The sequence below is a fragment of the Bos indicus genome, chromosome 7, assembly GCF_029378745.1.
Source record: "Bos indicus isolate NIAB-ARS_2022 breed Sahiwal x Tharparkar chromosome 7, NIAB-ARS_B.indTharparkar_mat_pri_1.0, whole genome shotgun sequence".
Lineage (NCBI taxonomy): Eukaryota > Metazoa > Chordata > Mammalia > Artiodactyla > Bovidae > Bos > Bos indicus.
In genome coordinates, this window is record NC_091766.1 from 13,412,992 (window position 1) to 13,427,155 (window position 14,164).

The window sequence follows — 14,164 nt, forward strand, 5'->3', positions numbered from 1 at the left end:
ATGAATCCACCATGGATGTATGCGTGTTCCCAATCCTGAACCCCCCTCCCACCTCCCTCCCCATACCATCCCTCTGGGTCATCCCATTACACCAGCCCCAAGCATCCGGTATCCTGCATCAAACCTAGACTGGTGATTCATTTCTTATATGATATTATACATGTTTCAATGCTATTCTCCCAAATCATCCCACCCTCTCCCTCTCCCACAGAGTCCAAAAGACTGTTCTATACATCTGTGTCTCTTTTGCTGTCTTGCATACAGGGTTATCATTACTATCTTTCTAAATTCCATATATATGCATTAGTATACTGTATTGGTGTTTTTCTTTTTGGCTTACTTCACTCTGTATAATAGGCTCCAGTTTCATCCATCTCATTAGAACTGATTCAAATGTATTCTTTTTAATGGCTGAGTAAATACGTTTTAAGGGATATTTTCCTTTTGTCAAAATGCTTGATGTCTCAGTAGCAATATCACTAATGGCTGCATTCCCTTTCTTGAAATAGGAAACTTTCTAAAGCATTTTGTTTCTGTTACAATGGGATTCCCAGATTCAAGTCCACTGGGCAACTTGCAGCATTAACGCATCCCTGAGGGAGAAACTTCTAACTTTGAAATCAAATCCTATAAAGGGGAAGAAAGAATTAGGGCAGAATCTTACAGAGCCCTGGGAGACTTCTTCATGAAGAAAGCTTTTTAATCTCCAGGGGAATAATCTGGACTGTAAATGTTTGAGCATAGCCAGATAAATTAAGAATAATTGGAACAAAGAAATTTGCCTCTCTTTACTACGATCTTCAGGGAAACAGCAGTGGCAGAAAGTTTCTTTTCTATTATTCTCCTTCTACCCCAAGGGAGCTTAATTGTTTAAAGAGTAGAGTGACAACAGGCCAATTTATTTAATGAGACAGCCTGAGAATTCAGCTACCAAAGTTCTCGAAACTTTTGAAATAAGCTTTCTGTGTCCCCAAGGCAAAGCATCTTGGGCTTCCCAGACATATGGTGTGAATTCCCTTCTTGGATGATCTCCCTGTACTTTCTGGAAGAAAATGTGTGCTATAGGAAAACAATCAAGACAACTAGGGGTTTCCATGATGTCATCTGAAAGAGGCAGCGTACCAAAGTAAAGGTTGGGGGTGGTATAGAGGAGGGAGATGTAAGCAATGGAGGGAAAACTTATTAGACAGAGTCCTAGGGACACAAAGAAGAGTAGTGTTTCTCATAGTTTTGTCTCCAGACCAGCAGCATCAGCATCACCTGGGAGCTTGTTAGACATGCACATTTTTCCTTCATCTTAGATCTATTGATGCTAAGTCAGAAACTCCAGAGTCAGCCCTAGTTACTTGTGTTTAACAGGCCACCCAAGTGGATCCTATGGGTGACTAAAATTTGAAAACAACTGCCTTAAGGGATTTGTTGAAGTGAGTGATGAAGGACCCTCACAAAGCTGCATCTTCAGAGATTTGAAAGATCTTCACCTCCAACATCTGATCAACAAATGATGATACATTTGTTGTCACTTTAAAATGTTTATCTCCCTTTCTTGTTTTCATTTTATGCATTTGTTTGAATTCTCAAAATAATATTAAATACTGTGGTTTATAGCAGTTGATTTTTGCTAATTGCCATTTCTTAAAGCTTCCACATGGCACCCCACTCTAGTACTCTTGCCTGGAAAATCCCATGGCAAAACCCCATGGAGCCTAGAAGGCTGCAGTCCATGGGGTCGCTGAGGGTCAGACATGACTGAGCGACTTCACTTTCACTTTTCACTTTCATGCATTGGAGAAGGACATGGCAACCCACTCCAGTGTTCATGCCTGAAGAATCCCAGGGACAGCGGAGCCTGGTGGGCTGCCGTCTGTTGGGTTGCACAGAGTCGGACACGACTGAAGCGACTTAGCAGCAGCAGCAGCAAAGCTTCCACATGCCATGGAATGTTACCTCTCATTTGAAGATCAAAATTTATTATTTTAAAGATATATCTTTATTTTTCTAGCTTGAGATCCTGCAACCTTCCCTTCCACATATTCATGTACACATTGTCCTTTGCAGCAACGGCTGTTAAAAATGAACAAATACATTTTTAAAAATTAATTTTTATTGGAGTATAGTTGCTTTGCAATGTGTTAGTTTTCACTATATAGCAAAGTGAATCAGATATAGAATCTGACATATATATATACATATATATATATGTATACATATATCATCTTTTTTTAATTCCCTTCCCATTTGAAAAAGTGAAAGTGTTAGTCCCTCAGTTGTGTCTGATTCTTTGTGACCTCATGGACTGTAACCTCTGTCCATGCACTTCTTCAGTCAAGAACACTGGCTTAGGTAGCCGTTTCCTTCTCCAGGGGATCTTCCTGACCCAGGGATAAAACTTGGGTCTTCTGCATAGGCAGTTTCAGATTCTCTAAATAGGCAGATTCTCTACTGTCTGAGTCACTAGGGAAGCCCTGACTCTAGTTAGATCTCCAGAATTTATTCATCTTCTATCTGGAAGTTTGGATCCTTTGACCAGTATCTCCCCATTTGCCCCACCCTTAGTCCCTGGAGAAACTGCTTGCATGAAATAAAAATTAAATTGGGTAGAGTCAACAGAGATAAGGAAAGAGATTTATACCTGTGCCATTGAATGTAGGAGCATGTGAGAATACATAGCTGGGATCTTTGATTCTTGATTCTAAAAATATTATGGAAAATTGTAATTCTTACTGGCCCTATTTTAAAACTAAGAAACTGACATTTCAATAGACTGAGCAACAAACTCTTTAGAGACAGTAGATATTAATAGTTTCAACTACAATTCATACTTAGAATTACAAGTTGATTCAAGAGAAGGGTTATGGACTTCACTTTCACGTGTGCTTAGACGCTTTAGTCATGTCCAACTCTTTGTGATCCTATGGACTGTAGCCCACCAGACTCCTCTGTCCATGGAATTCCCCAGGCATGAATACTGGAGTGTGTTGCTATTTCCTCCTCCAGGGGATCTTTGACCCAGGGATTGAAGTGAGACCTCCCTCACTGCTGAGCCACCAGGGAGAGGAATATAAAAGAATTTGCAAACCATGTCTTAAAACTGCCACAAATTGTGTCAAATATGGGTTTACTGAAGGAGCTACATGGAGAATAGCAGAGTTCCTGCAAAGCTCTTAAATCAGTAAGACATGGAAAGAGACAGAGAGAAAGAAGGTGGTAAACTGTTCACCTCTTTTGCAAGGCACTCACCCAGTTCCACTCTCCTTATTTGCAATCCATGAAGCAGATGGTGTTCCATGTTTCTGTGCATTATGGCACTTGAGGCTCCCCTGAACATGCATTCCATCCCTTCCAAGTGTGACTGCAACTGTCTCCAAGACCACGGGGCCTGATTTTATTCTTGTCCCAACTGGCATCAAGTTACTCCAATTGAAGGTCCTGCCATTTTGAAGGCATTGACTTAGAGAAAGATACAATCTCCATGACTCAAGATATTCAGTTCCCTTATGGTTGTCAGGAGGAGGGCATGGCAGTATTCTTGCCTGGAGAATCCTATGGACAGAGGAACCTGGTGGACTGCTGTCCATAGAGTGGCAAAGAGTCAGACACAACTGAAACCAGTCATGCATGGTTGCCAGAGAAGAAGGGAAGGGATACTTTGGGAGTTTGGTATAGACATGTACACAGTGCTATATTTAAAAGGGTTACCAACAAGGACTTACTGTATAGTACATGGAACTCTGCTCAATGTTATGTGGCATCCTAGGAGAGTTTGGGGGGAGAATGAATACATGTATGTGTATGGCTAAATCCCTTCTCTGTTCACCTTTCAGGATCCCAACATTTGTAATTGGCTACACCCCAGTACTAAATTAAAAAAAAAAAAAGATATTTAGTTACCCCTTCTCTCTGCCAAGTCCTAAGAGATTAAACTCTTGGAGAGAGATAGGAAATGGATGGCCCATCAGTCTCATAAGTTAGATAAGCAGGGTGACAATATACAGCCTTGATGTACTCCTTTTTCTATTTGGAACCAGTCTGTTGTTCCATGTGCAGTTCTAGCTGTTATTCTTAACTTACATACAGATCTCTCAGTAGTAGATATAACAGTGTTCAGGGTAGCCATCCTGTTACTGAACCAAACCAGGGTTCTCTTGCCTGCATCCAGAAAAGCCAATCTACTAACTTCAGGTTCAGGTAAAGGAAAGTGCAGACTTTATTTGCAAGGCCAAACAAAGAGTATAGGCAGCTAATGCTCAAATGGCTCAGACCTCCCTGATGGCTTTCCAGGAAATGTTTCTAAAGACAGGGTGAGGAAGAGGATTGTGGAGTGCATGATCAGCTGGTGCACAATTCTCTGATTGGTTGGTGATGGAGTAATCGAGGGTCAGTATCATCAACCTTCTGGTTCCAACCAGTCTTCTGGGCTCTTTGTGCTTGTAGTCAGCATGCATTTAAATTCTACCATCTGGTGGGGATTCAAATATGTTCAAAACAACTCAAGCATATGGCTCAGGTTATAGCCAGCATTGGGTTGCCCAGGTGGCTCAGTGGTCAATAATCTGCCTGCCAATGCAGGAGACTCAGGTTCAATCCCTGGGTCAGGAAGATCGCCTGAAGAAGGAAATGGCAACCTACTCCAGTATTATTGCCTGGGAAATCCCATGGGCAGAGGAGCCTGATGGGCTACAGTCCATGGGGTTGCAAAAGACTCAGACATGACTTAGCAACTAAACAACAACAATCAGCCCCTATATTACTCTTCGTTCCAGGTTCTTTCTTTGCAGATTTTTTTTCTTGGTTTAGGTTCAGGGTTTGAAGAAGCAGGTTTTGCTGAAAACCTGGCAAACTGTCTGGTAGGCCCCTATTCAGTTACTTTGGATCCATCCTTCCCCTATGTATTCTCTGGGGATTTTCTCTTTGGCATAATAACTATGTTCCTATGCTCATGCAGCTAAAAAGTAAAGCAGTGGGCTGGAACTGATGGCATTGCTGCTAAATAATGTTGCCCCCACAGCTGCTCAGGCCCCTTGAAATCCTTTTAAAGGTATATTTTCAGGATTCATCAATTCTGTGTATGTATATGCCCCAAAGTATTGAAGGCAGGAATTCAAACAGATTCTTGCACACCAATGTTCAGAGCAGCATTAATCACAGGAGCCAAAAGATAAAAACAAGCCATGTGTCCATCAATAATGTAAGAATAAACAAAATGGGATATATACACACAATGGAATATTATTCAATCTTAAAACAGAATGAAATTTCGATAGGTGTTGCAGCATGGTTGAATTTCGAAAACATTTTACTAAGTGAAATGTTTACCATTAAGTATTTTAATGTCAGACATAAAAGGATAAATGTTATATGATTTCATTTACATGATATATCTAGAATAGGCAAATTCATAGAGACAAAAGGTAGAAAGGAGGTTTTCAGGGTCTGATCAGAGAGAAGAATGGGGAGTTGCTGTTTAATGGATTTAAAGCTTCTGTTTGGATGATGAAAATGTTATGGAAATAGATGGAGGTAATGGTTGCACAACATTGTGAATGTACTCAATGCCACAAAACTTTTATACATAAAAGTGGTTAAAATGATGAATTTCATTATATATACACATATACAATATAAAATATACAACATGAATATTGTATATATTGTATGTTGTTGTTCAGTCACTAAGTGGTGTCTGACTGCAACCCCATGAACTGCAGCATTCCAGGCTTCCCTATCCTTCACTATCTCTCAGGGTTTCCTCAAACTCATATCCATTGAATTTGTGATGCCATCCAACCATCTCATCCTCTGTTGGCCTCTTCTCCTGCCCTTACTCTTTCCCAGCATCAGGGTCTTTTCCAATGAGTTGGCTGTTCCCTTCAGGTGGCCAAAGTATTGAAGCTTCAGCATAAGTTCTTCCAGTGAATATTCAGGATTGATTTCTTTTTGGATGGACTGATTTGATCTCCTTGTTGTCCAACGGACTCTCAAGAGTCTTCTCCAGCACCACACTCCAGCACTACAGTTCAAAAGCATCAATTTTTCAGCTCTCAGTCTTCTTTATGGTCCAAATCTCACATCTGTACATGACTACTGGAAAAACCATAGCTTTGACTGTATGGACATTTGCTGGCTAAGTGATGTCTCCTCTTTTTAATACACTGTCTAGGTTTGTCATTGCTTTCCTACCAAGAAGCAAGTGTATTTTAATTTCATGTCTGCAGTCACTATCCACAGTCATTTTGGAGCCCAAGAAAATAAAATCTGCAACTGTTTCCACTTTCCCCCCATCTATTTGCCATAAAGTGATGGGACTGGATGCCATGATCCCAGTTTTTTGAATATTGAGTTTTGAGCCAGCTTTTTTACTCTTCTCTTTCACCATCATCAAGAGGCTCTTTAGTTCTTGTTCACTTTCTACCACAAAAGTGGTATCATCTGCATATCTGAGGTTGTTGATATTTCTCCTGGCAATCTTGATCCAGCTTGTGAGCCTATATGCAATAAACATAAAATAAAGTAAAACTGTTGTTGCTCAGTCACTAAATAGTGTTTGACTCTTTGCGACACCATAGACTGTAGCACGCCAGGCTTTCCTTTCCTTCACTATCTCCTGGCGTTTACTCAAACTTATGTCCACTGATTCAGTGATACCATCCAACCATCTCATCCTCTGTCATCCTCTTCTCCTCCTGCCCTCAATCTTTCCCAGCATCAGGATCTTTTCCAATGAGTCAGTTCTTCCCATCAGGTGGCCAAATTATTGGAGCTCCAGCTTCAACATCAGTCCTTCCAGGGAATATTCAGGGTTGATTTCCTTTAGGATTGACTGATTTGATATCCTTCCTGTCCAAGGGACTCTCAAGAGTCTTATCCAGCACCACAGTTCAAAAGCATCAATTCTTTGGCACTCAGCCTTCTTTGCCATTCAACTCTCACATGTATTGTAATTTTCTTTCAAAAGTAACCCCTCAGTTAGGACTTCTCTGGTGGTTCAATGATTAAGAATCTACTTTGCAATTCAGGGAATACAGGATGTATCCCTGGAAGGGGAACTATGATGCATGTGTCATGTGGGTGCAACTAAGCCCCCATGCCACAACTGCTGAGCCCTTGAGGTCCGGAGCCCTCTCACTACAACTAGAGCATCTGTAGGCTGCAACGAAGATCCTGTGTGCCACAGCTAAGACTCTATGCAAGCAAATAAATAAACATTTTTAAAAAGTAAATTCTCAAACTCTTCTCCTGGAGATGTTGAGTAGGTAAGTCTGGGATAAGATGGGAAGCTATATATTAACAAAAACCTCAGTCAATTGGATTATTTTTCACTGTCAACACTTCATTTCATTTTCTACCAGTCTCTTCTCTATACATACACATTTTTTACACACACACACACACACACACACAAACATACCCACAATTAGTATAATTTTGTGCCTATGTTTGTGTAAGTTTTCTTCTTTTCCATTAGTTTTATGGTAGTTTGGATAATACTCAAATTATTTGACTGTGTGGATCACAATAAACTGTGGAAAATTCTGAAAGAGATGGAAATACCAGACCACTCGACCTGCCTCTTGAGAAATCTGTATGTGGGTCAGGAAGCAACAGTTAGAACTGGATATGGAACAACAGACTGGTCCCAAATAGAAAAGGAGTACATCAAGGCTGTATATTGTCACCCTGCTTATTTAACTTATATGCAGAGTACATCATGAGAAACGCTGGGCTGGATGAAGCATAAGCTGGAATCAAGATTGCCAGGAGAAATATCAATAACCTCAGATATGCAGATGACACCACCCTTATGGCAGAAAGTGAAGAACTAAAGAGCCTCTTGATGAAGGTGAAAGAGGAGAGTGAAAAAGTTGGTGTAAAGCTCAACATTCAGAAAACGAAGATCATAGCATCTGGTCCCATCACTTCATGGCAAATACATGGGGAAACAGTGGAAACAGTGTCAGACTTTATTTTTCTGGGCTCCAAAGTCACTGCAGATGGTGATTGCAGCCATGAAATTAAAAGACACTTACTCCTTGGATGGAAAATTATGACTAACCTAGACAGCATATTAGAAAGCAGAGATGTGACTTTGCCAACAAAGGTCCATGTAGTCAAGGCTATGGTTTTTCCTGTGGTCATGTATGGATGTGAGAGTTGGACTATAAAGAAAGCTGAGCACTGAAGAATTGATGCTTTTGAACTGTGGTGTTGGAGAAGACTCTTGAGAGTCCCTTGGACAGCAAGGAGATCCATCCTAAAGAATATCAGTCCTGGGTGTTCATTGAAAGGACTGATGTTGAAGCTGAAACTCCAATACTTTGGCCAACTGATGTGAAGAGCTGACACATTGGAAAAGACTCTGATGCTGGGAAAGATTGAGGGTAGGGGGAGAAGGGGACGACAGAGGATGATATGGTTGGATGGCATCACCGACTCAATGGACATGAGTTTGAGTGGACTCCGGGAGTTGGTGATGGACAGGGAGGCCTGGCGTGCTGGAGGTTCATGGGGTCACAAAGTGTCAGACACGACTGAGTGACTGAACTGAACTGAACCCCAGGACAGTGGTTCTCAAAAGATTGTCGTGGGGACTGGCAAAATTTGGAAACTTAAGAAAAATCTAAACTACTAGAGCTAAGCCCCAAACGTTGTTGTTGTTTAGTCACTAAGTTGTGTCCAACTCTCATGTAACTCCATGGACTTTAGCCCACCAGGCTTCTCTGTCCATGGGATTTCCCAGGAAACAGTACTGGAGTGGATTGGCATTTCCTTCTCCAGTGGCTCTTCCTGATCCAGGGACTGAACTCGAGTCTCCTGTGTTGGCAGGTGGATACTTTATCACTAAGTACCACCCAAAAAACTCAACCCCAAATCTACTGAGGCAGAAATTTCAGGTAGGACTCAGCAGTGTGTGATGTAACACATTCTCAAGATAATGTTGATGCAGGCTTAAGTTTGAGAACTGCCCTAGTGAATCCTGGGGCCCTTTGGTACTCTGCAATCTTTCTAATGTGGAAACGACAAATCCAAAATGCTGACACTTGTCTCAAAGAGGAGATTGAAGGGAGACCAGAGTGATTCTTCACAGAGTAAACAGACCCCAAATAGAGGAATCACAGGTAGACCCTCTGTAAGTCTCACAGGGACAAGGAACTGGGCAGGTCAGAGATCCTTTCCTGTGTGCTCTTTGTCCTTAAGGAGTCAGACTGAACAGGGAATTGAAGATCCATTGATCAATTTGTCTAACAAGCTTCAGAAGGCATTCAGTCTCTAGGGGCACAAAAGCTGTAACACATCAACTTATAGTCACCAAGGCCTCCATGTGCGAGACCAAAGACACTCAGTGCCTTCTCCAGGAGAAATCAACAGACTCCAAACCATGTGTCTGGGCCTATATCCTTGTTTTCTGGTGGGACAGACCTTCTTCCTTCATCACCCACACTCCATGAGAGAACAGGGTTCAGGGAAGCTGGCCCCTGTGGTGATCCCATATTGGCAAGCCTGCATATCCCAGTAAGTGTTGTGGGAAGTAGAAAAAACAGGTGATTGAGTGAAAAAGGCATCGACTTATTAAGCACAAGGCAAAGAAAACCCTATGATGTCTATGGAGAAAAAGCTCTAAAGGATAATTGCTTGGGAAGGTGAATGGCTACACTACTTGTGTGAAGTTGCCACAACAGAGTGAGATTTCACCTCAGTTATTTATATATATGGAGTTTATATATATTTATATACAGTTATATATACAACCTGCCAGGTTCCTCTGTCCATGGGATTCTCTAGGCAAGAATACTAGAGTGGATTCCACGCCCTCCTCCAGGGGATCTTCCCAACCCAGGGATCGAACCCACATTTCATTGGCATGCAGGTTGTTTACCACTAGCATTACCTGGGAAAGTACTATCCTCCCTGGTGTTCATAAATACTTATAAGAAGAGAAAAATTGCACCAGGATGTTTGTGTATGATCCTGAAAGGATGAGGGTCACCCATGAGGTGATGCTGAGAAGATGGAGAGAGGGGGCATTTGTCTAGTGTCTGCCTACTCCCTGACTCTTTCCTTTCCAGTTTCTTAGGCCCTGTAACCAGAGGTAAAGGAATGAGGGTCTTTATCCTCTTACCTGCCATTGCTCAGATGGCTTAGTGGTCAAGAATCCACCTGTAATGCAGGAAACACAGGAGATGAGGGATCGATCCCTGAGTTGGCAAGATCCCCTGGAGGAGGAAACAGCAAGCCACTTCAGTATTCTTGCTGGGAAAACATCCCATTTGCAGAGAAGCCTGGAAGGCTACAGTCCATGGGGTCACAAATAGTCAAAAGACTAAGCTCGCACACACACCCCATTGCTCTGTCCTGGAAGGAGGTCTTCAAGTGTTTGAGGGGAGAGCACAAAAAAGGAAGGATGTCCTCATTCAGAGATTAAAGGTATTTAGCAGAAGTGAAAGAAATTGAAGTTGAAGAAATTCCAGAAAGGGAAATCAGAAGATGATGAGTATCTTTACTTATCATCACAGAAAAATAACTGTGTGATAATTCATCCTTTGTGAAATTTCTTGCAAATGTGGAATTTCCCTATTTAGTCTCTCAGTTACCTTAAGTTTGTACCTTTAGATAATTAGGACAGGAAGTCAGAGACACGTATGATGGCATTTCAGAGAAGGACTAGAAGAGCAATTACTGATACTTTCCTGGGTAAAGACCCCAGGTGACAGAATGGACAAACCACAAGGTCCTACTGTATAGCACAGAGAACTATATTCAACATCCTGTGATAAACCATAATGGAGAAGGATATAGAAAACAATGTATATGTGTAAATGAATCATTTCACTCTTCAGCAGAGATTACACATTTTAAATCAACTCTACTTCAATAAAAAATTAAAACTGAAAAGAAGAAAGATCCTAAGTGAAAGAATTAGTAAATATCATGGCCAGAGCAAATAGGCTAAATTGTTGGAACTAGGGAAGGTTCAACATTGGGAGTGAGCATGTTGCCCGTTTAATTTATTTTTAGCTACGTGGGTCTTTGTTGCTGTGCAGGCTTTTTTCTCTGATTGCAAAGAGCAGCGGGTATTCTCTAGTTGTGGTGCCTGGGTTTCTTAATGTGGTGGCTTCTTCTGTTGCGGAACATGAGCTCTAGGTGCTCAGTAGTTGCTATTTCCAGGTTCTACAGTGTGGGCTCTGTAGTTGTGGTGCATGGGCTTAGTTGCTCCACTGCATGTGGAATCTTCCCAGACCAGGGATAGAACTCTTGTCTCTTGCATTGGCAGGCAGATTGATTACAACTGAGCCGCAGGGAAGTCTGGACTTGGTTATTTAATGTGCAGAAAGTTGATATTCCTTTTCTGCCTCTCTTTCTATCTCTCTTCTATTAATATTAACATCTTATTTCTTTTATCTTCTTTCCACATAGTAACTTCCTTGAGGACAAGAGTTGCTGAAGGTTTGGGAGTCATAGACACCCAGAGATTTTGGAGAAATACTGGTTTGTACACTCATCTACTTATTAATTCACTCATTGTAGTCATTTGAAGGGTTTCTGTGTGCCAAGAACTCTGCGATAGATCTGCGATCCCCACCCAGGGATCGAACCCTGGTCTCTTACATATACTGTGTTGGCAGGCAGGTTCTTTATCACCAGTGCCACCTGGGAAGCCCACAACAGATCAGTAGGAGACAAAATTACTTTCCTCTCTTTCAAGGCAGTTGATCCATTAACTTACACAGCACACTCCAGGGAATACCTAGAATCTCAGACATTCTCATATACCCTCTACTACTTTGCTGAATAAAGCAAATTGGAACGCAAGAGAACAATCTACATTTATTAAAAATCATGGGAATCTTTTACAAACTATCATACTTCAAATATGAGTCATGGAAATTGGACTGCCTTTCAAGTGATCAGAAGCCCTTATAGACAATTACAAACTGCCCATCTTCCCCAAAGTCAGATAGAATGAAGATACTCATGTGCAGTTAAACAATTTGCATATGATATGGTCATTTTTATCTTTCCAAAGACACTATCTGCCTTGAGTTATTTTAAATTATTGACTGACAATGGACATATAACACTCTATTATTTTCAGATGTATACCAGATGATTCAATATTTGAAGACATTCAATACTCAATATTTCAAAATGGTTGCAACAAGCCAGTTAAGACCAAGTCACAAGATCACAAATTCAAGAAAAAGATTACAAAGTTTTTTCTTGTGATGAGAACTTTTAAATTCTACTCTCTTAGCAGCTTTCAAATATGCAAATAGTCCCCATGTTATACAGTAGAACCCCATGGCTTATTTACTTCATAACTGGAGGTTTGCGCATTTGGACCCCCCTTCACCCATTTGACCCATCCTTCATCCTCCTAAGGAAACTTAGGGGACTTGGATTTTAATACCAAAGGAGACTGACAGTGATGACAGCCAATGGTAGTCTTTCTCCTTTGTAATTAGGTGCATTACAGAATAGCAAGTGTGCAGAAAGACTTGTAAAAGGCAAACAGAACACTGACAGTCATTGTATTGTTCAGTCACTGTTGTGTCAGACTCTTGTGATCACATGGACTGCAGAATGCCAGGCTTCCTTGTCCTTCAGTATCAATCATTGTATGATCTTATGTTATCCCTAATTGCTGGCTATAGGATCTATTACTTTGGGTAAAAGACCCTCAGGACCAGGGGTGGTGAGAATCAGAGGGCAGGTGGACTCTAGATGAGTGTCCTCATCTTCTTAGCTCCATTCTAAGCATCACTGTAATGTGGGTGCCACATATGACTCATCCTTTCAGGTTCATGTGTAAATATCTTGGTGCAATTTCTTTCCTCCCAATATTTAATGAGCACCATACTCCAGTACTCTTGCCTGGCAAATCCCATGGACAGAGGAGCCTGGTAGGCTGCAGTCCATGGGGTTGCTAGGAGTCAGACATGACTGAGTGACTTCACTTTCCCTTTTCACTTTCATGCATTGGAGAAGGAAATGACAACTCATTCCAGTGTTCTTGCCTGGCGAATCCCAGGGATGGGGGAGCCTGGTGGGCTGCCACCTATGGAGTTTCACAGAGTTGGACATGACTGAAGCGACTTAGCAGCAGCAGCATCAGCAGCATAGAGAACAAAATTTTATTTGTGACCATTCTAGTATCTAATGGTACTGAAATGGTTTAAGACTTGATGGACACATTTTCCTTGGACATTTAAACCAGTCCCTTAACTTCCCAGGTGAAGGGTGTTTCATCATGTGACAAATGTCCAGGAAGCATATAGCCCTGTTTCTACGAGATAATGATAGTCTTGGTATTTGTTGTTGTTTGGACAATCAGTCATGTCCAGCTCTTTGTGACCCCATGGACTGCAGCATGCCAGGCTTCCTTGTCCTTCACCATCTCCTGGAATTTTCTCAAACTCATGTCCATTGAGTCAATAATGCTATCTAACAATTTCATCCTTTACCGCTCCTTTCTCCTCCTGCCCTCAATGTCCTTGTCATACCAGGCATTAAACATTTGTAGGTGAAACTTGCTCAGTCGTGTCTGACTCTGCAACACCATGGACAATACAGCCCATGGAATTCTCCAGGACAGAAAACTAGAGTGGTAGGTTTTCCCTTCTCCAGAGTGTCTTCCCAACCCAGGGATCGAATCCAGGTCTCCCTCATTGCAGGCAGATTCTTTACCAGCTGAGCCACAATGTAAGCTCAAGAATACTGGAGTGGGTAGCCTATCCCTTCTCCAGCGGATCTTTTTGACCTAGGAATTGAATCAGGGTCTCCTGCATTGCAGGTGGATTCTTTACCAACTGAACTATCAGGGAAGCCCCTAAACATTTGTAAATGTGTTTTATTATTTAGTGAAAATATTTTCTTCATTTTTACATAGGAAATAAACCTTAATTCTACTCATCCCACAGTACTCTGTCTAGATAGTTGAGATATTCTCTCAAATTTTCTCACCTCTGAGGCATGGTTAACTGACTCATTTCTGGTCCCAGACAAGGTAAACAATCTAGAACAAGTTACTGTATTTCACTGGGCCTCATGTTCCACTTTTTCTTTAGAGCAAGAATGAACCATTTATCTCTAAGTTTCAAAGTTGCTTTTAACTTTTAATTTTTTTTTTTTTTTTAGAAAGTGTATTTGTTTGTTTTTCTCTACACTA

The 14,164-nt window shown here is 41.3% G+C and overlaps 1 pseudogene; it reads right to left on the minus strand.

Moving 5' to 3' along the window:
* Positions 1-556: 556 nt before the first annotated feature.
* On the minus strand, positions 557-4,918 carry LOC139183976 (high mobility group nucleosome-binding domain-containing protein 3 pseudogene; annotated as a pseudogene).
* Positions 4,919-14,164: the final 9,246 nt, after the last annotated feature.